This window comes from Narcine bancroftii, chromosome 1, assembly GCF_036971445.1.
Source record: "Narcine bancroftii isolate sNarBan1 chromosome 1, sNarBan1.hap1, whole genome shotgun sequence".
NCBI classification, from domain to species: Eukaryota; Metazoa; Chordata; class Chondrichthyes; order Torpediniformes; family Narcinidae; genus Narcine; species Narcine bancroftii.
The window spans coordinates 415,264,582-415,290,433 of record NC_091469.1 but is presented as its reverse complement, the minus strand read 5'-3'; the positions used below and the strand labels follow the sequence as shown (position 1 = coordinate 415,290,433).

Here is a 25,852-nt window from a genome sequence, read left to right as displayed (position 1 = left end):
ATAATAAGAGGTTGGAGGGTATGGGTCAATGGAACTAGCTCAGCTGGGAAACCTGATCGCATTGGACCATAACTCAATGTCACAAAGGTGGAAAAGGTGCAGAAATTATTTATGAGAAGGTTACCGGCACCAGTGGGTTTGAGAGATGAGGAGAGGCTGGATAGGCTGAGACTTCTCTTTCTGGATCAGAGGGGTAAGAAAGGTAAGACAGTCTAGAATCACATGGGTCAAATGCAGGGAAATGGGCCTAGCTTGAATGAACAACATTTCAGCCTGTCCAGTAGGTTGAAGGGCCTGTTTCTGCATTGTAACAATTCATGACCTTTCATTTTATAATCTTTTATCTCAATGCTTATGAATATGATTTTTTTGCCTTCGTTGTGGGTAGATGCCACATTTTCTTCTTCCATTATGTTACCTCTGCTAAGCAACAACCTGCCCCCTCATTCCCTCTCTTTCTTTTCCAAGCATATTCAATCATATAGTGTTCAATTTCCAGTTATGATTTTTATGGATCCTTGTCTCTGTAATCCCTGCCATGTCTGGTTTCTCCCAACACACGATTTGTTCCAGCTATTCTATTGAAGAAATTGTGTGCATTGTTGCAAAAAAAAACGTTTATTTCATTCTTAATAGAATTTCCTCTCACTTAGCAACTGAACAAAGCTCAGGGATCAAATGGCACTCATGCTCTCACCTGATTCACTGACTCAGCTATAGCAATTCTCTACATATCTAATCAGGCAGACTTAAATAGTGACATACATATTAGAGTGTGACTAAGCACTAGTGGATAAAAAAATACCTTGAAGAGATTAGGTGGAATCAGTTGCATTTTCCGGCAGCGTGGGCAAAAGCAATTTTGTGAAGAGCCAAGATCTCAGGGCCTGAGTTTGTAAGGTATCATGAGCTCCCGTAACATTTAGTGACTGTCACTTTAGAGTCAGTACAGATTGTGACTATTCACAACTGTGGAGAGAACTGAGTGGCAACAATCAGGAACTGACTGTGCCCAAAGTTGATCCTCTGGAGCAGGGGTATCAAACTCAAATTCACAGAGGGCCAAAATTAAAAACTTGGACTAAGTCGTGGGCCAAACTAAATATTTATTGAAAATTTTCAACAACATCTGCATGTTTTCTCTTCTTTCAACATATGTAATGTTAAACTTTTTCTTATTAAAATAAATGTTTAACAATAGTTTTGGTTAAACTCTTTCCAGAAGAAGCATTAACAAATGAGAGATAAAATGTTCAATAAATAATATTTCTCTATAGCCTTTAAGCTCCTTTTAAATGTATTTTTTTTCACAAGCCAACAAATCAAAAAAATAACAACTTGCTTCAGTGACAAACAGGTTTGTCTTTTAAAATGATGAATATATAGTCTGCCTCCCACCTTTCTTGAAAGGTCCTGTTTTCTGTCTTTCGTTTGGCCATTTTTCGTAAGGGGTTTATTACATGTGAGTTGGGCGACAGGTCGCAGATGCTAGTGAAAGTAAAGAGAGGAGGTGGGGGCGATTAGCGGGCTGACGGGCCGGTGTCAACGCATTTGCAAAGCATTCTGGGATTTGTAGTATTAGCTGTGCATGCGCTATACTGGCGCGGCGGCCAGCGGGCCAGCTCTAATACATATTTGATATGATCTTGCGGGCCAAATATAATTATATCATGGGCCAAATTTGGCCCGCGGGCCTGAGTTTGACATGTGTGCTCTGGAGGAATAGAGAGAACATTTGTTGCTTTATTCAGGAACAGGTGGAGAGATGTGAGAGAAACATTTAAAAGAACAGCACACTTGGTGATCAACAGCCATCTCATGAGCACTATGCTGGGATGACTCTGTGTGAACTGGACATATGGGTGATTCTCTCTATCAGGGGAATTATTGAACCCCATCATGACCAAAGAAAAGGTCATTTTGAAGGGGAATTATTGTACCACATAGTGACCAAAACAAGTCACTTTGAATGATCCATGCTGGGGTTTTTGGAAGCAGAGTCACACATTTAGTTTCCCCGATGCAAGGAAAAGGGGAGTTGTGACAACCATTGTCCAAAAGGATATTTCTCAGCAAGCAACTCAACAAGGATTCATGAGTTTTCAGCAGTCCGGTCACTCAATCCCTCCCATTTCCTTCATGATTAATTCTATGCATCAGTTAAAAACAATAATAGTCTCTTGGTGAATTCTATTGCTGCTGGTCTGCAACACAATAAAAGAATGAGGGATGGTGGATGGGACAACATTTACATTTATTTGTCACATTATATCTTGTGTATCTTCTGTGAATACTCTAACTTTTATACAACTGTGTAAAGCAGGAGAACAAGAGCACAATTACAGAGTGTAGAGTTGTAATGAGAAAAAAAATCACATCCAAAACAAGGGGTAGCAAGAGAGCATAGTTCATTCAAGAGGCTGGTGGCTGCAGGGAAGAAGCTGTCTTTAAGCCTATACATTAACTATGATAGTATGCATTAAATCATAATGTCAAGACAAAGAAAAAGAAATAAAAGATAAAAAAATATACTGGACAACATTTTTTCCCCAAAAGGTTTGCTTCCTGTAAAAAAAGGGATTCTGATAGTCCACTTCCAGCTGAACAAAAATATATTTTTAGATTTGCTGTATCATGTAGGAAGCTGGAAAAACGTTAAATTAACTTTTGTAAATCAGTTTATTTAATTTCATAATGATGCTGACACACTGATTTAGTTCAAATATCCTAAAAATTTGCCACTGATTTTAGTTTGTAATCAGCATCTGATGCCTATTGTGCCAGTGATCAATAATAGTTGGCCAGCATCAATGGATTCCTGATACTACTTTTCCATGGTCACAATATCCTGATGAAACCTTTCACTGTGTTCATCACGGTCTGTCCCAAGATCAGCAGGGAAGAAGTCCAAGTGCAAATGCCGAAAATTATTCTTCAATGACATGGAGACTTAAAATATGACAGGAAATCACCAAAATAGCTTATATCTAAAAAAAATGGTATGTGATAGAAAAATGTTAAAGTGATTGTTGTGAATGCCAGTTCAAAATCCATAAAATTCACCCAAAAGTGTTAAGGAAGTGATATTTACACTTGCCATTAATGCAAAAAATAGTAATGTTTCAATATGTTTTGCTGATTCCAGACTATTTGATTATAAGTGTAAGAGGAGGTTCAATAGCCTGATAACTGATGGATAAAAGCTATCCTGAAACCTAGAGGTGATGGACTTCTTTACCTTCTGTCTGAAGGTAGCGGTGAGAAGAGGTTTAGGCCAGGGTGGTAGAGGTCCTTCATGATTATATCTGTCTTCTTGAGGCAGTGTCTCACGTACTGTAGAAGTCTGCAATGAATGGGAGGTCGATGCATATGATGAAGTTAGATAGATTTGTCACTTTCTACGACCTTGTGATTTACCTGTCATTCAAGTTACAAAACCAGACTGTGATGCAACCAATTGGCATACTTTCTACAGTGTACATGTGGATGTTTGATAGAGAATTCAATGACATGCCAAATCTAAAACTTCTTAGAAAGGAGAGGCTTTGGTGTCCCTTCTTCAGAATTGGTTCAATGTGCTTGCTGAAGGAAAGATCTTCTGATGTGAATTCTCCACCTTTGTCCCATCAATGAAGATAAGTGTGTGGTCCCTCGGCCTCTTCTTCCCAAAATCTAAAATAAGCTCCTTGGCCTTGCTGATGTGAGAACAAGATTGTTGTTCTGGCACCACTGATCCAGCTTCTCGATCTCCACCCTGTATTCTGACATCATTTCCAGTTATTCAGCCAATAAGGATGGTGTCATCAGCAAATTTAATGGTAGTGTTAGAACTAAACTTGACTATGCAGTAGAGGGAATAGGGCAGGAGACTAAGCACACTGCCCTGAGGCACTACTTTATTGATGATCAGCAACAAGCAGGCAATGTTGCCCTTCTGCACTCCCAGTGAGGAAATCAAGGAGTCCCAGTTCCGAAAGTCTGACTATAGTCTTTTTTCTGATATGCTGATCATTTAAAGTGTCACACATAATACAAGAGAAATTTGTCCCCAGTCACTTGTGCTGTGTGAGATTATTGACTATTAGTTGTATCCATTTCTGCAGTTCCTTTAACTTCATTGAAACAATATGTGCAGGAGACACATAAAACTAGTGGTTGATATGTCTAGTGTTAGCCCTCGTGCCCCAAACTATACTCCAGCCTCACATTTCTGAAAATAAAATCCTTGACCAGATGCATAAAATTTACAAGCTTTCCTTATCTTCCTGGATGAATTTAACTCTTATTGATCCGAGATTTAATTAATATGCCTCCATCCTTTAATCCTTTCTCCAAATCATCCACAAGATCCTACCCCAAACCCTGTGATCATTTCTAGAACTCACTTTCTCTATAATCTTCTGTCCATGTCATTTCCTCTGTGACATAGCAGAGGAAAATTTATTGCTCATCATGCTGGTTGCAGAATATCCAAGTAGTGGGCCAAACCAACTGTTGCCATTGGCCAGATTTGGCCATAGATTATATATTGGATTTCAATTGTGTAGCACTAGAAATCAAATGCAAGGATTTCCCCTTCATCTTAACAGCAGAATAGGACATTGGCCATTATATGGTAGGGCAATAGCATTTCTGAAAATCACTGTAAAATCAGATATTCTGTAGGTCAGCATCTGCAGAACAGTAAGCGGTCAGTCTGATTCTTCTTTCTTTAATGTTGCCTATGTATGACCATGCACAGATTATTAATAAAAGACTGAAATGTAAATCTAAATTTCAACATTTGGAAAGATTTGAGACTGATTTTAAAATTTGGACATGAGAGTTATTTGTTAATGAGAAGTTGCAATGTATAATGTTTTAATTGAAATAATTTTATTTTCAGTGAAACACAAAAGACTGTGACTAAATGCTGTGATTTTAGTAAAATCACAAAAATATCAGAGGAACTCAGCAGGCCTGTGTGGGGCCCTGAATGGTGGTGAGGTGTGGGTGCAAGTGTAGCACTTCATGCAGTCACAGGGGTAGGTGCCAAGAGGGTGATTAGTAGGAAGGGATGAAAAACAAGGGAAAATCACGGATGTAGCAGTCTCTGCAAAAGGCAGAGAGGAGAGGGGAAGCTATGTCTTGTGGTAGGATCATATAGTAGTTGGAATAAATGGGGGAGGATGATATGTTAGATGCTGAGGTTAGTGGGGTGGTAGGTGAGGAGAAGGGAATCCTGTCCTTGTTGCTCATGGGAGAGGAGGGGGTGAGAGCAGATGTGAGGGTAATGGAAGATATATGGCTAAAGACCAAGTTGATGCTGGTAGAGGGGAAGCCACATTTTTGAAAAAGGAGGACAACTTGGAAGATCTTACATGGAAGACCTCATCCTGGGTACAGATGCGATAGAGACAGATGAATTGAGAGAAATGAATGGAATCTTTACAGGGGACAGGATATGAAGAGGTGTAGTCGAGCAAGCTGTGGGAGTTGGTAGAAAATGTCTGTCAAAAATTTGTCCCTCGAGATGGAGGCAAAGACTGAAAAAGGGCAGAGTATTAAAACTACAGGCCCTTTGGTGAGAGATGGACCAAGTCAATTTGAGGTCAGTGTGGAAGTTAGCAGCAAAGTGGATAAAGTCAACAAGCTCATCCCATAGATGCATTAGGCAACACCAAAATAGTTGTCAATGAAACAGAGGAAGAGTTGAAGGCCTTAACTGTGTCAGGTTGTAGCATGGATTGGTCCATAATGTCAACAATTTTATTTTAATCTCACTGTACAAAATATATCAAGGTGTAGTGGCCCGCAATTGCGGAGATCAGGCCAGCACATTGCGTAGGAGCAGACGCGGACAGAGATCACTAAATCGACTCCCAGGACAACGAACTGGCGGGGGAAGAAGCTGGGGCAGCATCAGACCAACAGCCCTAAAATGGCATTGGCCAAGCTGCCCAGCTCACTCAGCAGAAACAGGCTGGGGAAGAAGGGCACTCGTATGCATGGATGTTCCAACCTGCTATTGTTATTCATAATAGCTGACTCAGTCAATCAGCAAAATTGGCGCAAATAAAGTAAGTTTAACCTGCCACACAGTGTGTGTGGGTTTCTTTGTAGGATTCAACTACAAAGGAACAATTTTCACTGAAGGTTAGGATTAGAGAATCTAAATGACCTATGGGAAAGTCCAAGCACTGAAACTCACAGCAAAGAGTGTAATATTTTCACATACAGAATAATAGGTGTACAAAATAAGTTGCCACGTAAGTGAATAATGAATGAAACTAATAGACAACAAAAATGGATTTCTGGTGAAAGATGATTGAGAAGATTATTAAAGCAGTTGGAACCTGATAAAGAATGCCTTGTGTTTATTGTAGGCTACAGTGACCTGTGGATCTTTTGAGGTTTTGTTGAATCAACCGAAGAGCAAATATGTAGATCAGGGGTGTCAAACTCAAATTCACCGAGGGCCAAAATTAAAAACTTGGACTAAGTCGAGGGCCGAACTAAATATTTATTGAAAATTTTCAACAACATCTGCATGTTTTCTCTCAACATATGTAATGTTAAACTTTTTCTTATTAAAATAAATGTTTAATAATAGTTTTGGTTAAACTCTTTCCATAAGAAGCATTAACAAATAAGAAATAAAATATTCAATAAATAATATTTCTCTCTAGCCTTTAAGCCAAGGATCGCACGTTGCCGAGAAGCATGCCAGGGAGCGGAGGTCTGCAGGGAGCCCTCCCCAGCCCAGCCAGCAAACCCGAGCGGCATCCCCCCCCGCCCCCTCTCCCTCCTCCGCCCCCGCCTCCGCCTGCCGCAACCGCCGCCAACAACCCAAGGAGTCCCCGCTGGTCTCGCCATCTCACCGGGAATACCGTGAGAGCGGTGGAACTCGTCCGCGACCTCCACCCCAGCGGAAAGTCCGATGCCCAGCAGCACCCGCCCACAGATGAAGCTCAAGGAGACGCGGAGGTGACCCACCATGTCCAGCCACATGGAGCTAGGCGGCGGGTCCGTTGTAGCTAGGCGGCGGGTCCGTTGTAGCTACGCGGCGGGTCCGTGGTAGCTAGGCAGCGGGTCCGTTGTAGCTAGGCGGCGGGTCCGTTGTAGCTAGGCGGCGGGTCCGTGGTAGCTAGGCGGCGGGTCCGTGGTAGCTAGGTTGCGGGTCCGTGGTAGCTAGGCGGCGGGTCCGTGGTAGCTAGGCGGCGGGTCTGTTGTAGCTAGGCGGCGGGTCCGTTGTATCGGCGCCGCTGTGAATATCTAATTAACGTTCCCGTTAACTATATCGGTGTCCTGCTGTGCCTGCTGTGGAAGTGCTAAAAACTACCATGGTGGTGCTTGCTGCTGTACATGTGCTATACTTGCGCGGCGGCCAGCGGGCCAACTCTAATATATATTTAATATGATCTTGCGGGCCAAACATAATTATATCGCGGGCCAAATTACCAGAGACTACTATTAACTTAACAACCCTCTTTTTCATTAGTTGATCATGAAAATGTTGTGTATACAGATTAGGAAAAAAACAGTGTTTTTAATAAGTAATAGTTTAAAACAATAAATAGGATAAATGGAAAATTATGTTGACAAAACAACTGATTAAAATGATTAATTATGTTGTTTAGTCCAAAATAACAGCAGCAATACCGTGTGCTTTGACCCATCATGATCATATTCCAAAAGAAAAGGATTATAAAGTTGATGTGTTATTGATTGAAACTACAGAAAAAATCCTTCACAATTCAAAATTAAGTTATTGGTACATTACATTAGACTTCAATCGATCGTGTTTTTCCACACATCTCTGCGAATTTCAAAGAATATTCCTTGCAAGTTTGCACATCATATTCATAAAACTATAAATCAGTATTCATTGCTACTACTTATTTCAGGTTGTTTTGACAGACTGCAATAAAAGAATGAATTACAAACTATTTCAAAATATTATGTATAATAAAAATAATTCCTAATCTACTTTAAACAATTTCTAATGCGGGTGAAATAGTAATGAATCTTACAGTTACAAAAACATAATTGACAAAATAAATTTAAGAAACGCAAACATGATTAAATAACAGGGAACATAATAACACATAGTCCTGGCTGAAGCAAACACAATGGGTAAAATTGTTTTTATTCCATTCTATAATTCTCACTAATCTTAATTGTTGTAATTTGCCAATGGAGTTATTCATAATAAGTATGTGATAAACTAACAAATAAAACTATTTGATAAAGTATGAGTTCATTAATTGACTTGTTTATGTACATAAAAGGAAAGATCTAACAAAGGCAAATGTGGACTACTTGTAGACATTTTATAATGTAGATTTAAAAAAATAGCAGAGGAATTACAGAATTACTTTGTACCTGTCTTCATGGAAGAAGGCAACCTTCCAGATTAATCTGGGAATCAAGTGTCTAACAAGAATGATAAACTAAAGGAAAATATATTAATTGAAAAAAGGAAAAGAGAAACAATATTTGCATAAATTTGAAAGAATTTAATGATCCTGGCTTCAATTGATCAAAAATATGCCTCCCCCACCTTCTATGCAACTTAAAACTAATTTGTTTTCTTTCCTTCCTGGCTCAGATTAAAGGTCATCAACCCTAAATGCCAACCCAATTTCTCTCTCCATAGATGTTGTCAGACCTGCCAGCTGATTCCAGCATTTCTGTGTGTATATTATACTTCTAGCATCTGAGACTCTTGATAAAGGGTCCCAATCAGAATGTTCCCAAGACCATTGAGTCACTCCATCTTCTCTGTTTACTCAAAATTTTAGCATATGTAATTTTTGTGTTTCTCTGAGGGTGGGGTTTAAAATGGTAGGCTGCCAATCAGTTGGCCTGAATGGATCAAGCCCCACGCCGGCCTCCTGAAGCCTCACTCAGAGTTACTGCAGCTACAGCCAGCTTGGCTCTGTTGAAGTCTTTGTGGATTAAAGTCTGTTGTACAGTCTTTACTTTGTGTGTGTCTGATTCTGGCTAACAGTGGACCACAATTTAATCCACAAAATTTTCCCACGGTTGCCATGGAAAAACTCCTGAGCGCAGGGAGCCTTGAGGTTGACCCATGCCACCCGGAAGCCAAGACACGCTTCAAGATCTGGCAGCACACTGTTGAGGCAATCATCAAGGCACACGAGGGTGACATCCTGGACTCCGATCGGAAGAGGTTGGTCCTACTCTGGTCAAAGCTGGGTCCCCACGCCTTCCAGGTAACCAAAGGCAATGGACACACTCAAGAACTTGTACAAGCCCCCCCATGAATGTGGTCTGTGCAAGGTACTTACTCAACACCCGAGCCCAGCAATCCGGGTAGACGGCTGAGTCTTACCTGGGACACTTGTGAGAGTTGGCCCAACCGTGTCTGGCTGAACCCAGGGTAGGTGTAGAGGAGGTCGAGAGGCTGATCCGGGACACCTTCGTCCGAGGGCTACGCTTGAGGGCCATCCGGCAGAAGCTGGAAGACAGCTGGGGAAGGAGGCCAGCCAAGCAGTGGCTCCCCACATGCTGCCGCCATCTTGGACTAGGCAGCTCCCGACATGGAGGGCCCCCGACGCATTGAGAATGATGAGGTCAACACGGGCGATGACCAGGCTGCCCTACCGACACTCCGCATGCCTCCAGGTGCCATCAGCTGCCACACGCCGCACCCAGCAACCGACGGCAACGTAGTCAACGTGGGCAATGACCAGGCCACCCTACCGATGCTACCCACGTCTCCGGAGGCCATCAGCTACCGCATGCTGCAACTCAAGACCGATGTCGACGTGGTCAACATGGGCGATGACCAGGCCACCCTATCGACACTTCCCATCCCTCTGGATAGCATCGACTCCAACTCTGAGATGGTCCTGGCCGCCACCACGCTGACCAGGGACATCCACCATGATCTCGGGTGCTCGATGATGGATGTGTGAGTCAACAGGCGGTAACAAAGTGCCTGTTCGACAGTGGCAGCACCAAAAGCTTCATTCACCCAAGCGTGGCCCAGTCCCTAAGGTTAAAGGTCCACCCCACCACCTGCTCGATCGCCCTCGCCACCAAGGAAAAAACTGATGATACCCTCGGGTGCTGCTCGGTCGATATAACGTTGAGAGGGGAGACTTACACAGGATTGAGGCTCCTGATCATGCCCAAACTCTGCGCACCACTCCTCCAGGGCCTGGATTTCCACTGCCACCTGCAAAGTGTCTTTGGGAGGCCCCAACCTCCATTCACATTGCACAGGACACCAACCAACCAGCCCCTGCCAACCTGCGGCCTCTCTACACTGCGCATCACCCCACCGGCACTCTTTCCACATCTTGCGCTAGGCTGCAAGCCGATCGCTGCAAGAAGTAGGAGCTATTGCGCTGCAAACAAGGACTTAATCAAGGCGGAGGTGCGGCGACTCCTGGCGGAAGGTGTTATAGAGCCCAGTAACAGCCCTTGTAGAGCCCAAGTCCTGGTTGTCAAAGGGGAAAGTAAGCCGAAGATGGTCGTGAATTACAGCCAGACCATTAATCGGTACACCCAGCTGGATGTCTATCCCCTGCCGAGGATCACTGACATGGTCAATGAGATAGCCCGCTACCGGGTTTTCTCCACGATTGACCTGAAGTCAGCGTATCACCAAATCCCTATCCACCTGAAGGACAAGCCCTACACCGCCTTTGAGGTGGACAGGCGCTTGTAGCAGTTCCACCAGGTTCCTTTTGGGGTCACGAACAGGGTTTCTGTCTTCCAGCGGGAGATGGATCACATGGTAGACTGGCACAAGCTGAAGGCGACATTCCCATATCTGGATAATGTCACTATCTGCGGCTGTGACCAACAGGACCACTATGCTAACCTGGAAAAATTCCTCCAGACGGCTGCGGAGCTGAACTTCACTTACAACAAGGAGAAGTGTGTGTTCAGCACCACCCGCCTCACCATCCTGGGGTACATCGTGACCCATGGAGTCGTCGGCCCAGATCCGGAAAGGTTGCGCCCATTAATAGGGTTACCCCTCCCCCCCACACTAAAGGCCTGTTCTCTTACTACTCGCAGTGGGTCCCTCGCTTCTTGGACAAGGTCCGCCCACTGGCCCAAGCCACAACTTTTCCCTCCCACCTGAGGCACAGGCAGCCTTCACCCACATCAGGCAAGACATCGCGGATGCCACGATGCAGGCTGTGGATGAGGACTCCCCCTTCCAGGTGGAGAGCGATGTCTCCGAGGTGGCCCTCGCTGATACCCTCAACCAAGGGGGGGTACCCCATTGCTTTCTTCTCCAGGAACCTCCACAGATCCGAGCTAGGGCACTCAGCCTTTGAAAAGGAGGCCCAGGCGATTGTGGAAGCGGTCCACAACTGGTGCCACTACGTGGCCAGCAGATTCACGCTCCTCACGAACCAGCAGGCCATGGCCTTCATGTTTAACACTTCCCACAAGAGCAAGATCAAGAATGACAAGATCCTGCGCTGGAGAGTCGAGTTGGCAACCTACAGCTACGACATTCAGTCCCACCCCGGGAAGTTTAACAACTCCCCTGATGCCCTCTCTCACACCTCCATGTCTATGCATGATGACAGGTTGCAGGCATTGCATGAGTCCCTCTGCCATCCAGGCGTCACCTGGTTGTACCATTTCGTTAAGTCCCGAAATCTGCCGTACACCATCAGGGACGTCAGGGACATGACCGCGGCCTGTCGGGTCTGTGCGGAGTGTAAACCCCACTTCTTCCGCCACCCCTCCCGGCCCATGTTGTAAAGACTACTCGGCCTTTCGAGCGTTTTGGCGTGGACCCTGCCTTCCACGAACCAAAACATTGACTACCTCACGGTAGTGGACGAGTACTCATGCTTCCCTTTCGTCAACCCTTGTCCGGACACCTCCACAGCCACTATCATCAGGGCCTTGGGGCAGATTTTCACCATGTTTGGCTACCCCGCCTTCATCCACAGTGACTGGGGGCTCTAGTTTCATGAACAGTGAGCTGGGCCAGTAGCTGACGGCGAGGGGCATCGCGACCAGTCGCACAAAAAGCTATAACCCGAGAGGCAACAGGTAAGTGGAACGCGAGAATGAGGTAGTCTGGAAGGCATTCCTCCTGGCTCTCAGGTCAAAAGGGTAGGACATTAAGTACTGGCAGGACTCCCTGCCCAAGGTGCTCCATGCCATTTGGTCACTGCTGTGCACGGCCACCAACAAGACCCCTCACGAACTCCTGTTCTCATTCCCCAGGAGGTTGGCGACTGGAATGTCACTCCCAGCATCCTCACGTCCCTGGGAGTGGTGCTCCTGCGTAAGCATGTATGGACACACAAGGCCGAAGCCCTAGTAGAGCAGGTTTTCCTCCTTCATGCAAACCATAACTACACTTACGTTAGGTTCGGCAGTGGCAGGGAGGACACCGTCTCAACCAGGGACCTGACGCCAGCAGGAGCACCCAGCACACCATGCCACCCGCCAACCCAAGACGACGCTGACCACCATGCAGCTATGGGTCACGCAGGACCTTCTTGACCACCAGGGGCCCGCTTCACCCTTAGGAGACAAACCCGCCCCCCCCCACCCATCCAATACGACCTGCATACATCGACCCCAGCCCCCCTGGCCACCCCTCCGCACAGCACCACACCAGCCACACACACCCCTGCCGCCAGCCTCCCCACTTCTCCACTGACCAATGACCAGGAGCCAGTCCTACAACGGTCACAGAGACCCCGATGGCCACCAAATCGTCTCAACCTGTAACTATTGTATGTATATATTGGGTGGGATTCCTTGTTACTGCCCCCCCCCCACCCCTCCGGGACAATTTTAAAGAAGGGGGTGAATGTGATAGCTCACCACCAGCCTACTGTAGGGGGCAACCTCTGTACCTTTAGGAGTGTAAGGGGACAGGACAACACCTGGCTGGCTGCCAATCAGTCAGCTTGAATGGATCAAGCCCCACCTGGTCGAGTGTTAATCACCTTCTGGGATATAAGCCTGCACCGGCCTCCCGAGGCCTCACACTGAGTTGCTGCAGCCACAGCCAGCCTGGTTCTGTGGAAGTCTTTGTGGATTAAAGCCTGTTGTACAGTCTTTACCTTGTGTGTGACTGATTCTGTCTAACAGCGCACCACAACATCAAGGACAACTAGTAGTCTAAGACAAACCTTATAATTGAAATCTTTCTTGAACCATTCTGTAAGATCTTTTCTGAGCAGTCTCTGGAAAGTTCACATCATTCCGAGGATAATCTGAACAAAATTCAAAACAATTTAGATTGCTTCATTAGAAAATCAAAGTCCAGGATTTTCCATTCTGGCTCATTAAATCATCAATATATGTATCAACATACTTCTTACTGTCAAATTTCAGTTGGGTTAAAATTCAGAATGTACTAAGTGTGCATTAATGTTTCATAATGTGCTGTACTGGCAATGGAACACAGGAACACCTATGCAAGGGTACTTTTCGTGGATTTCAGCTCAGCCTTTAACATAATCATACCCGATATCCTAGTCAGCAAACTGTCTGCTCTGGGCCTTCATCCTCTCACCTGTTCATGGATCAAAGATTTCCTTACAGATAGACCACAGACAGTCAAACTTGGAACCCACCTGTCCTCTACCCGCACATTGAGCACGGGTTCCCCACAAGGCTGTGTGCTGAGCCCTTTGCTCTTCACTCTTTACACCGCCGACTGCAGACCTGTCCACGCCAGTAACACCGTGGCGAAGTTTGCAGATGACACCACGGTGGTGGGGTTGATCACAGGGGGAGATGAGTCTGCCTACAGGAATGAAATCCTGAATCTGACCGAGTGGTGCCGGGCTCATAACCTGATCCTAAACACCACAAAAACAAAGGAAATCATTCTGGACTTCAGGAAGCACAGGTCTGACCCGCTCCGCCTCTACATAGATGGTGACTGTGTGACGAGGGTCCACAGTTTCACCCTCCTGGGCATCAATATCTCAGACGACCTCTCCTGGACTGTAAACACTTCAGCAGTCATCAAAAAGGCCCAGAGGCGCCTGTACTTCCTGAGAATGCTCAAAAAGAGCAAGGTGGGTCAGAAGCTGCTGATTACCTTCTACAGTTCCACCATACAGAGCATCCTGTTGTACTGCAGCACAGTTTGGTTCTCCCATTGCACTGAAGAAGAGCGGCAAAGACTTCAACGGGTGGTGAGGGAAGCAGAAAAGATAATTGGATGTCCCCTACCGTCCCTGAAGGATCTCAACACCTCTCGTTGCCTCAGTAGAGCACAAGCAATAATAAAGGATCCCACCCACCCTGCCCTGCTTCTGTTTGACCTACTACCCTCTGGCAGACGCTACAGGTCAATCAAGACAAGAACAAACAGACTCAGAAACAGCTTTTTCCCCCAGGCTCTCACTACACTGAACGCACATATCCACAAATTCCCCTCTCTGTCCTCCACATCTATTATACATACAGCCGACACCCCCCCTCCATTCACATAAAGAACATATACGGCACTGTAAATTAAATTTTTTATTTAACTTCTGTGGTGCTGCCTGTGGTTGCGTCGCTGCATTGGTAACCTTGTACTGCTGACATAAATCTTGTTGTATAACTTGCACAATGACAATAAAAAGCTATTTGATTTGATTTGATTTGGAAAATGTTTGCCCCACCTTTCTAAATTGACAGTTTTGCTTAGCCAGCATTGTCTCCGCTCCATCCTCAACATTCATTGGAGCGCTTTCATCCCTAACGTCGAAGTACTCGAGATGGCAGAGGTCGACAGCATCGAGTCCACGCTGCTGAAGATCCAGCTGCGCTGGATGGGTCACGTCTCCAGAATGGAGGACCATCGCCTTCCCAAGATCGTGTTATATGGCGAGCTCTCCACTGGCCACCGTGACAGAGGTGCACCAAAGAAGAGGTACAAGGACTGCCTAAAGAAATCTCTTGGTGCCTGCCACATTGACCACTGCCAGTGGGCTGATATCGCCTCAAACCGTGCATCTTGGCGCCTCACAGTTTGGCCGGCAGCAACCTCCTTTGAAGAAGACCGCAGAGCCCACCTCACTGACAAAAGGCAAAGGAGGAAAAACCCAACACCCAACCCCAACCAACCAATTTTCCCCTGCAACCGCTGCAACCGTGTCTGCCTGTCCTGCATCGGACTTGTCAGCCACAAACGAGCCTGCAGCTGATGTGGACATTTACCCCCTCCATAAATCTTCGTCTGCGAAGTCAAGCCAAAGAGAAAGTGACAGAGTATATAGAGGATTTGGGAGATAAATTGGGAAAGGTTTGTTAGAGCAGGTCATACACAAATGGAGAATTTTTGCAAGAGTGCTCAGACTTATGATGGACTGTTATTTGAAAAAGGCAACAAATGAAAGAATAGGCAGTAGCAGCTTTGTCTGGAAAACAGAACTTGCTGTCAGGAGGATCATGCAATCTTTGCAGGCAGAGAGCAGAAAAAAAGTCTTTGCTCTCAAAGAGGAGGGAGTGTGAGAGAGAGAGAGAGAGAGAGAGGAGAGACACAGACATCAGTTCCAGAGGAACAAGATGGCAAGCTTTGGAAGACAGCCTGGTCAAAGGAGAGGACTGGCTGACCAGTGTTTCCCTTGGAGAAACAGAAAGGAACTCTGTGGTGACCTGAAAGAAAGAGGTTATCATCTGGAGAACCCTGAAGGGGGCAAGTTTCGTCAGCAAGATCCAGAGTGGCTGACTTAAAAGGAATCAGTTTTGGATGTCCTGGAACAAGAAAAATTCTCTCTGAAAACCAACAAGAACCCTTCTGAGTGCTAACCATTTACCTGTTAAGCACCAAAGCCTGGTGAATTTTATTAATGTTAACTTTTGTGCACAGTACAAGAATTACCTGCAACCAGTGAAATTGGACTGTGAACCAAAGAACTTTGCTGAACTTACACACACATTACACACACGTGCGCTTAGAATTAGAAGGGGGGTTAAGTAGGTTAAGTGATTCAATAAAGATAAGTTAAAGTTTGATTCTATTTTCATGTTCAAAGATAATTAAAAGCAACTTTTGTTTAAGTAACCCTTTGTCGTGGTGCATATCTATTGCTGCTGGGTTTTGGGGTCCTCTGGACTCATAACAGCACTCACTTTACATGTTCAAACTTCCTTAAGCATGCTTTATAGAATACATTACATGAAGGATATGCATTCTAAGGACACTGAGGCCAAATACTAGTAGTATATGGACAGATAAAATAAGGTTGGGTTCAACTCTTCTGTGCAGAGCAAACAAGGGGAGGGATGTGTTTGATATAAATATCAAGTTAATGAATGGTTTTTATGGAGTAAATGAAGAACAACAGTTTCCTTTGGTAGAATCATAGATTTGAGATACTGGCACAAGAGTCAGTGGTGAGATGGATATTATTTTTAGCTCTGTGAAATGTTATGATCTGCAATGTACTACCTTAAAGTGTGATGGAAGAAAATTGAATAATGGCCTGAAGTTTCCTTTTAGCTGCAGGGTTTCCTCAAAATACCTTCCTACCTGGAGAAGATGTCCCTGTACAACAGTGGGTGGGGGAAGGTGAAACGAAAATGTGCCATAGTGGTGGTAATGTTGTATTTAGAGAACAAATGTAACAATGTACATTGAGGGTAATGTATAGATATGATTAACGCTAAGGGTGTATAAAGACTTTTTGTAGATAATTTATTGTGATTAAAGTCTATTTTTGGAAAATGTCTCTGCACAAACTGGGACAAAGACATTGGCTCTAAGAGAAGGGAAGGTTTCCAGGCCTGGCAATCTCACTGAGAGCTCTGAGAACTTGTGAAGCCATCCCTTCTCCCCACCACATCCCATCTCCCCATTTAACACTCATATTCTTCAACTTTCAAAGGTGACAAGGAGCTAATTGAGAATCTTTGGCTTGGCTTCACGGACGAAGATTTATGGAGGGGTAATGTCCACGTCAGCTGCAGGCTCGTTTGTGGCTGACAAGTCCGATGCGGGACAGGCAGACACGGTTGCAGGGGAAAATTGGTTGGTTGGGGTTGGGTGTTGGGTTTTTCCTCCTTTGTCTTTTGTCAGTGAGGTGGGCTCTGCGGTCTTCTTCAAAGGAGGTTGCTGCCTGCTGAACATCATAAGTATTAACAAACATTCAAGAGCAAGTCAAAATTAAATATATTTTTTAAAAACACACTTAGAATGTACAAAAAGAACGAAAATTTACAACTCTAGAAAACACATTAAAACTAAAATCAAAACTTAATTAAATCAACAAAATAGCTGTCTCTCCCTGAAATAAAAGGAGCTATTAAATGTTTACCTCTTATAGTTGTGTCCACAGGGCAGATTTCACAACTGTCGACTATGCTTTGTTATTTCCATTTTGTCCACAATCTCCACTTCGCCTAGAAGATGGATTTTTGTTGGTCGTACCTTCTCATTGTGCAGTGTTCTGGATCTCCAGACTGATGTCACAGTGGGGAAGAATTTTTAGTGTATATGGGGAGGGTATTTTCCCAAGCTCCTGCTTTAACTTCAGAGGAAACATGAAGGAATGATGTAAATGTTCACAACCCATTTATGTGGGTATTTTACCAATTCTACATCAAAGTTATGATTGGAGATTAAGGTAATTCACATGGAAATTACTTAGAAATATAAGAAAAATTATTTGTTTGGAATCTTAAGGGAAAACTCCCATTTCAAGTCCTGCCATATCACAAGCTAAGGCATATTGACCAGATATTGTTCAAGCAGTTCAGATTGAAATTTGAACATTACAGTCCCAACATTAATCTTGGCATTTAGCATATAGCAAAATAGTAGCTCATTTTACACCTCACAATTTTTTTCAGGGCTTCTGTTAACCATTTGTCATAACCAATGAGTTTGAATGCAGGGCAGGGCTTATGTCCATGTTCACAGTAGTCAATTGTTTATTTAAAATGTCAATTTATTCAGAAAACGGTCAATATCAGTGTAGATGACCATCTATGAAAATTAATACAGCAATAACTTTCATTCCAAGCTGGGCTTTCATGGACAGAAATGCAAGGAGTTGAGGATAATTATGCACAAATTATATTTTTCAATTCATCTCAGTTGTTAACAGCTACATCGTCAAAGTGAAATTATTTAATCCTGTCAGCTCTGTCTTAGAATTATATAGATATTAAATGTTCCTTTTTCTATATCATTGACTTTGGTGACCTTTAATACTTCTGTATAAGCTATAGAGTCAGAGCATGAAAACTGATTCTTCAGCCTACCGAATCTGCGATAAACATCCAGCACCCATTAACAATATGGGAAAACTGTTGCTTGATAGAAACTGGTATTTTGTGGCTTATATAGGGCACAATAATGACCCTTACTGCTGTAAATAACCATAGTGCCATTTAATTCAGTATCAAATTCTCATTATTTTCAGATAATCACCCAATGATTTGTTTGACCTTTTAAGAATGCTCCTTGCAATTCAATCTTCCTGTTCACAAACATAAAATTCCATCTGGAGGTAAGCATTCTGTTGCAAAATCTCTTAACACTTTGCTTGGTCTTATTCTGGAGCTATACGCCAATTATACCAAACTTTATATAGATGCAAAGACCTGACCCTTAACCTGGATAAATATACATCTGGAGAAAACCAGTTGGCTTATTTTCATAGCAAGAATGTTATGTGAAATCTTTCTTGGGCATTCCTTGACTATTTTGAGGTTAGAATTAATCTATTTTAAACAAACGTGTCAAGTTCTCATTTAAATAGCAGAAAAGGGAATGCCATACAAGCATTCTAAACATTTGTCTGCTCACATAACAAACAGTAACCCTTTGTTGTAATGTACAACAATCTGAACAGAAGATACAATCAATGTGAAATAAGGGTGGAGAGTGTTATGCCTTTGATCTTTACTGGTCTGCTATAAATTTCCTGACCTGATATGAAAAAAGAACAAATCAAGTTCCAGTCAGAGATGGATGCAATTAAAATTAAAGTATCACTTCTTTTATGAGAAAGAAAATAAAGCCTGGTTTCCTATCAAGGTGCTTATCATGGGTCATTTGTCAGAATAATGCAAATGAAGGATCTCTGCAAAGATCTGAGAACTTTGTGGACTGTCATTTCTATGACAAGAACTTTAATTACCTGTACTGGGAAATTCATTATTTTGTGACAACTTTTATTCTTGAAGGGATGGTATCTGCCAAGGGTGTGGCTGAAGTAAGGGTGTAAAGGGGATTCCTTCTGAAATTCATATTTACAAGAGGAGCAGAAGGATGAAGGTAACTCTTTAAATGCATGAACTACACAATTACTAGTTTGTGAGATTTTATATTGCATCACATTTTCATTTGAATATTTGCAAACTGACCCATTATATCTAGTCAGTTTATTTTACTTCTCATCCTGTCAATGTTTTAATTTCAGTATTTGTATTTCTGACTCTTTTTACTTACTAACATAATTTCAAATTCAATCATGTTATTGACACTGTTATCAAGACATTCCGATGTTTTAATTAATTCTGCTTCATCAATCAGCACTCAATAAAATATTACCTATCTTCCTTTTGATTCAAATCTATACAATTCTAAAAGTTAGCCCAAAATAAACCATAAAGTTGATTTCCTATTCTCATTGGGCCTCTTCTACTTTGTGAAAATTTAAATCTCCCATTACAACAATGTTGATTTCATTTTTTTCTCTAACACCCATATTTACATTTTCTCTTCTTACTTTTCAACCTTTACAAATCCACTGCATTGTTATCTTCAGTCCTGCACCCTTCATTATTCAAGTTACAACAAAACAATATTAATGAAATGCTTTCTTCTTACTTGAAACGTTAGTATTGCTGCCACCAACTCTTTCACCAATTTCTATGGCCTTTCTTAACCTCTCTAATGATGTAATGAGGAGTTGGTGAACATGGTGTGGTTGAATGTCAAAGTTTTCAAGGACCCAATGAAGATAGCTCTTACCAGAGAAAGCTTTATGGATTATCTGCAAACTCCCAGCTTATGGAGTGTGCATAGCGCATGGACTACTCTGAATTCTACCAGAATTGATACCTATGAAGAGATTTATAAAGAACCAGGATTGGTTTGGTGAAAATGACAGGAAATCAAGGAGCTAATTAATTGGAAATGTGAAATGGGTAGTTCCAACATTTTCAAGGGAAAACTGATTAACAAACTGATTGTTAGGCACAGGTCAAAAGGGAAACTACAATCTAAAGAACAGATGATGGATGGAGAGAAGACAGGAGGTACTGATAGCAGACATAACATGCATGTTATGATCAAAACGTCAAAGGCACCCTCTTGCACTTGGCTAAGTATGGGAATGAACTCATAGCAGACAAAGGGTCAGTGAACACCAACTGGAAGGAACTCTTCAAAGGCCTCTTCATTCATGTCTCCGTTCTTGATGTGAATACCCTTAATTCCTCTCATTTTTTGAGTTTTTGAGTCAGCCTTGCTGCCACTCAGCTTGCTGTAAAGGCCATTTCATTAAATTAAAAAAAAAATAACAAGATCGTGTGGGTAGACAGCACCTTCACAGAAATCCTAAAGCTCAGTCACAAATCCTCATATTTGAGAAGAAGTGTAGGTTCCCTCATCTCCCAAGGATCCTCAGAGATGAGATGGCATGGTCATAACAGGAAAGGAAACAGGTCTATCTGTGGTAATTATTGTGGGGACCTCAGCTGTCTACCACGTTGCCAGAGTCCTCCTCCACTGCCTCCCTGTAGTGGCTAAAGGGCTGCCCCAAATCCCAGTGTGGATTCTGTCCCTCTGGAGCAGGGGTGGCCAAACCGCAGCATGCAAGTTACATGCAGCTCTTTGACATATCATGTGCAGCTTGTAAAAATACACGTACGTTAGCTGAGACAGGAATTGTATGAGCTGATGCCACAGTAGTAGTTTTAGTGGGCATGGTTTGTGATTGAAATAGTTGACTCCCCCTATTTCTGGCCCTGGCTGCCCGCTCATCCAAGCTCTGATGTCCCGACTGCCATCTTTCACCCAGGCTCACCGGAGCTCCCAAATGGGAATTCAGAATCAACATTTATTGTCATTAGCAAGTCACAAAATTTGTTGTTTTGCGGCAGCATCACAATGCAAACATTCATTAAAAAATAAATAAAATAATGCACAAAAAAGTAAAATAAGGCAGTGTCTTTGGTTCATTGATCATTCAGGAAACTGATGGCAAAGGGGAAGAAGCTGTCCTTGTGCCATTGAGTACTTGTCTTTAGGCTCCTGTACCTTTTTCCCCCAATGGTAGCAGGGTGAAGAGGGCAGGGCCTGGATGGTAGGGGTCCTTGAGAATAGAGGCTGCTTTCTTGTAGATGTCCTCAATGGAGTGAATTCTGGTGCCTGTGATGTTGCAGGTCTAAGTTAATAACCATCTGGAACTTTTTCATATCCTGACCATTTCCACTTCCAGATCAGACAGTGATGCAACCAGTCAGAATGCTCTCCACGGTATACCTATAGAAGCTTTCAAGAGGTGACATCAAGATCCCCTCAAGCAACTCACAAAGTATAGCCGCTGGTGAGACTTTTTTGTGATTGCATCAACACGGAGGCTCCAGGACAGATCCTCAGAGATGTACACCCAGGAATTTGAAGTTCTTGACCCTCTCTCGTACTGAGCCCTCGATAACTTCCTTCTGAAGTCCACAATAATCTCTTTAGTTTTGGTAACGTTAAACACAAGATTGCTGATGTGACACCAGCCAATGAACTGATCTCTCTCCCTCCTGTACACTTCCTCATTGCCGCTTGTGATTCTGCCAACAACTGTCATCAGCAAATTTGTAGATAGAATTGGAATTGTGCCAGGCCACATAGTCATGGGTGTAGAGTGAAACTCTCACCCAGGCCCTGGCCGCCCACTCATCGAGTTCATGATGTCCTGACCCCGCAGCCTTTCCTAGGTTCTGGCTGCCCAACCACCCATCCAAGCTCACGCCACTCTGACCATCCTCCCATCCACACTTCCTATGCCCCAGCCGCCCGCCCATCTGAGTTCTCGACGGCCCAAATACACCTGGTGGCAGCTGTCTGCCCACTAATCCAAGCTCCCAACACTCCATACATGAACTTATCAACTTGTTCTGGCCATTATCTGCCCATCTGAGCTCCCATTACCTCAAATGACGCAGGCACTTACCATGGTCAAAAGCATGTGTGTAATAGTCAAACCCTATTAAAAACATGTATGTAATATTTTTTTAATGTCCTGCGGTTCTCAAACATCTGAAGATTAACTCTGGCTTTGAATTCTAAACTGTATTATAGGACGAGATTATCAGTTGAACAGTAGAAAAGATTCAAGGAAGTGCCCAAAGCCTTTGTGAAGAATTACAACTTACTCATTGAGTCTTAGGAACCGCCAGCCCATGAGAAGGAGCATTTGAGATGATATTGAGAACCTAAAATCCATCTATCATGAACACAAAGGAAGACAGCATGAGAAGTCGAAGGAATACTCCACTTCAAAGAGAAAGAATATAATACTATTAAATCGCAGCCTCACCAATGTGTTATAAATGTTATCAAAGATAATAATAAACATCATGGAAATTCTAATAATCTTGGCCCTACTATAGAGGATCATCTATTTTTCTCCGAATCAATTGTGTGACATTTTGAAGGAGCATTAATTATTCCATGCCTGCATAGCAGAGCATTCAATTTGTTATCATTAAATTAATTGAAATTTGTTTTTGCAACTACATTCTGATAGAAATTAATCTGCAACATTTAGATTAAATTACAATCATCATCACATGAAAGTGCAGGTACATAGTTTTTTATTGCACATTAATCCTATATGTTTAGAACATATGTATAGGAGCAGGAGTAGGCCATCCAGCCTGTCAAGCCTGCACCCCCATTCAATGTGATTGTGGCTGAGCTGATGATAGGCTCATCTCCACCTACCTGCCTTTTCCCCATATTCCTTATTTCCCTTACTTTGTAAAAATCTATCCAACCTTGTCTTAAATATCTTTAGAGGTTTTTTAGATGTCTAACAGAAGGTGTAAATACACAATTGTAAATTTACTGGCCATCCTTTGCTCAATACAGTAAAGCCCAGTTATCCAGATTTCAAGCAACTGGCAGAAGAAAATTCAAGGAAAATAAATAAATAAATATGATTTAATTGAATATGAATAAATTAAAAATTAAATAAAAGTTTAAAATTGCAAAGTTGCAGGTTCTTGTGAAGGTGGGAGCAAATATTCAGCCAGCAGAGTGGCTTGGTCGTGCTTTGCTCATAGCAGCAGTTTGAATAAAGTTGTGTTTCAATAAAATGGAGCTGGTAGATGCTGCTTGCCGTTGGGATGACTCTCTTAAAGTGCCTCCTTATCTCTGCTTAGTAAGAGTCTTTATCTTTATTAGTATATTATTAAGTATACTAGTAAGGCTTTATCTATAAACAGGGGAGGGGGTTACCGTAAATATTTGAGTATAATGCAAAAAACTTTTCCTCCTCAAAAATAGAGGGGGGGGGCGGGGTTGCATTATACATGGGAGTAAAAAATTTTTTTTTAAATTTCTGCAACTCGCGACTCGGGCCGGAGAGACACCCGCGCAGGTCAGGTGGGTGAGGGGAGGGGGGGTCGTGATAGACAACATTGTGAATCAGGAGGCTGGGCAGGCGAGCAGGTGGAGAGACGCCAGAGCGACTCAGGTGGGTGAGGGGAGGGGGGGTCATGAGAGATGGCAGCGCAACTCGGGCAGCGGACAGAGAGACGCCACCGTGACTCAAGCGGGTGAGTGGAGGGGTGGTCGTGAGAGACGGCAGCACGACTCAGGCAGAGAGACGCCAGTGTGACTCAGGTGGGTGAGTCATGAGAGATGGCCACGTGACTTGGGCGGGTGAGGGGAGTGGGGGGTTGTATTATACCCGAGGGTAAAACTTTTCCTCCTTTTTCCCCTCAAAATGGGGAGGGTGTCACATTATACATTAATATTTATGGTAATTATGATGTTATTGTTTGTCTTTCACGTAGGTCTGTGGCATCAGAATCAGAATTTATTGTCATGAACACATCATTAAATTCGGTGCTTTGTGGCAGTATCATAGTGCAAATGAGCATATTATGACCATCTTATGACATTACTATAAAAAAATAAAAATAATGGTGCACAAAAAGTAAGGCAGAGTCTTTGGTTCATTGATTATTCAGGAACCTGTTGGAAATTGTTGTGCCATTGAGTGCTTGTCTTTAGGCTCCTGTAACTATTTCCCGATGGTAGCAGAGTGAAGAGGTCATGGCCTGGGTGGAGGGGTCTTTGAGGATAGAGGCTGCTTTTTTAAGACACCATCTCATGTAGATGTCCTTGATGGAATGAAGACTGCTGCCTGTGATGTCGCAGTTCGAGTTATCAACCCTCTGGAGTTTATTTTTGTCCCAGGAGTTGGTACCTCCATACCAGGTTATGATGCAACTAGCCAGAATGCTCTCCACAGTAAACCTGTAGAGGTTTACAAGAGTCTCTGATGACATACCAAATCACCTCAGACACCTCACAAAGTATAGCCACTGGTGAGCCTTCTTTGTGACTGCATCAATGTGGAGGTTCTAGGACAGTTCCTCGGCAATCAATCCGGCATCTACCAATCCCCTAGATGCCAGTAAAGGGGCTTTACTGTATTATAAAAGAAAAAGCTTTTCTTAACTGCCTTGGAACAAATACAATAAAGAAATCTGAGATTAGTAATTTAGCAAAAAGCCTTTGTATCTTTATTATTCAACAAATACAGAGAGCACATCATTCTGATTTGTTTCTATCCCATGTGGTTTAATAGAAATTTGTTTCTGGGCATATGGAGTCTGGAGTAAAAACTCTCTTGAGTCTCATATCTGAGATTTCAGACTGCAGCAAGGAGATGGTAGGTGGGAAAAGTGGAGATCAAGGAGGAAAATTAAAAATAGGGGTTAGGAGGAGGTAAAAGATTGGGACTTGGTGGGGCAACAGCTGCCTGGGACAGGAAGAAAGGGAATAATGAGGAACAAGGATGAGGGGGGTAATGCCAGCAGCATTGAACTTTCAGGTTCATTCATTTCATGAGATGTTCATCCTAGGATGAGAGCAGTGCCAGGGTTTTCATATAGAAGCTGCAAGTCAAATAAAATCAGAATTTGAATGTGTTGTTCCGTAGATAAAACATTCAGAATTTGCATTATCTAATGTTGCCAAATGACACTGAATGCTTCCAATATCATTAAATAAATTGAATGGAATTGTTTATTGTCACAATGAAAAGCCTAGTTTTATATGGTGCCCAGCCAAGTCAACCCAGGTCTAAATACAGCAGGTAATCCAATAATAAAACAATGTTCAGGGTATAGTGTTACAACAAATCAACACATCATGGGGTACATTTCCTGGTCTGAAATAAGTTTCAATATGCTGCTTTAAATTTAAACAAAAAAACCACAGAAAATGCTGGGAACAATCTGCTTCTTGCGATGCTTCACAGACAAAAAAACAAAAAAATCATGAAAATATTTAACATTTATAGAAGCTCCTTTAATGCTATAAATTTAAAGGACGACATGTAATAAAACAACAATATTCACCACCCAATTTCCCACATTTCAGATTTCAGGTGTACTGTCAGAGTACATACATGGCATCACATATAACACTAAGATTCTTTTTTCCTGCAGGTGCAGCAGAATTACCACTAATTAGTAGTGCAAAAAATAAACTGTACACAGTGTAAACATGTAAACAAATAAAAGAACTGTAAATCGATAATGAATGTAAACAAACTGACTGTGCAATACAGAGAGAACAAAGAAAATCAATAAAGTGCACAAGAAAGAGTCCTTAAATGAGTCTCTGACTGAGTTTGTTGTTGATAAGACTGATGGTGGA

The 25,852-nt window shown here is 42.9% G+C and overlaps 1 protein-coding gene and 2 long non-coding RNA genes across 4 annotated transcripts in view; 1 reads left to right on the top strand and 2 right to left on the bottom strand.

Moving 5' to 3' along the window:
• lrrc3b (leucine rich repeat containing 3B) overlaps nt 1-17,472 on the bottom strand; it is a 100,378-nt gene extending 82,906 nt beyond the window's left edge. For both annotated transcript variants that reach the window (XR_011350055.1, XM_069914028.1), the window contains exons 1-2: nt 17,262-17,472; nt 13,134-13,217 (exon numbers count right to left, since the gene is read on the bottom strand). The gene's annotated coding sequence lies outside the window, so the exon portion shown is untranslated. The remainder of the gene's footprint in view (nt 1-13,133; nt 13,218-17,261) is intronic.
• LOC138751579 (uncharacterized) lies at nt 17,434-22,600 on the top strand. The gene is made up of 5 exons (XR_011350060.1): nt 17,434-17,570; nt 18,372-18,458; nt 19,138-19,228; nt 21,399-21,506; nt 22,256-22,600. It is a non-coding gene; the product is annotated as an uncharacterized lncRNA (long non-coding RNA).
• A 2,105-nt stretch (nt 22,601-24,705) lies between these two features.
• LOC138751569 (uncharacterized) overlaps nt 24,706-25,852 on the bottom strand; it is a 40,058-nt gene continuing 38,911 nt past the window's right edge. Inside the window, exon 3 of the long non-coding RNA XR_011350054.1 lies at nt 24,706-25,086. This is a non-coding gene — a long non-coding RNA (uncharacterized lncRNA). The remainder of the gene's footprint in view (nt 25,087-25,852) is intronic.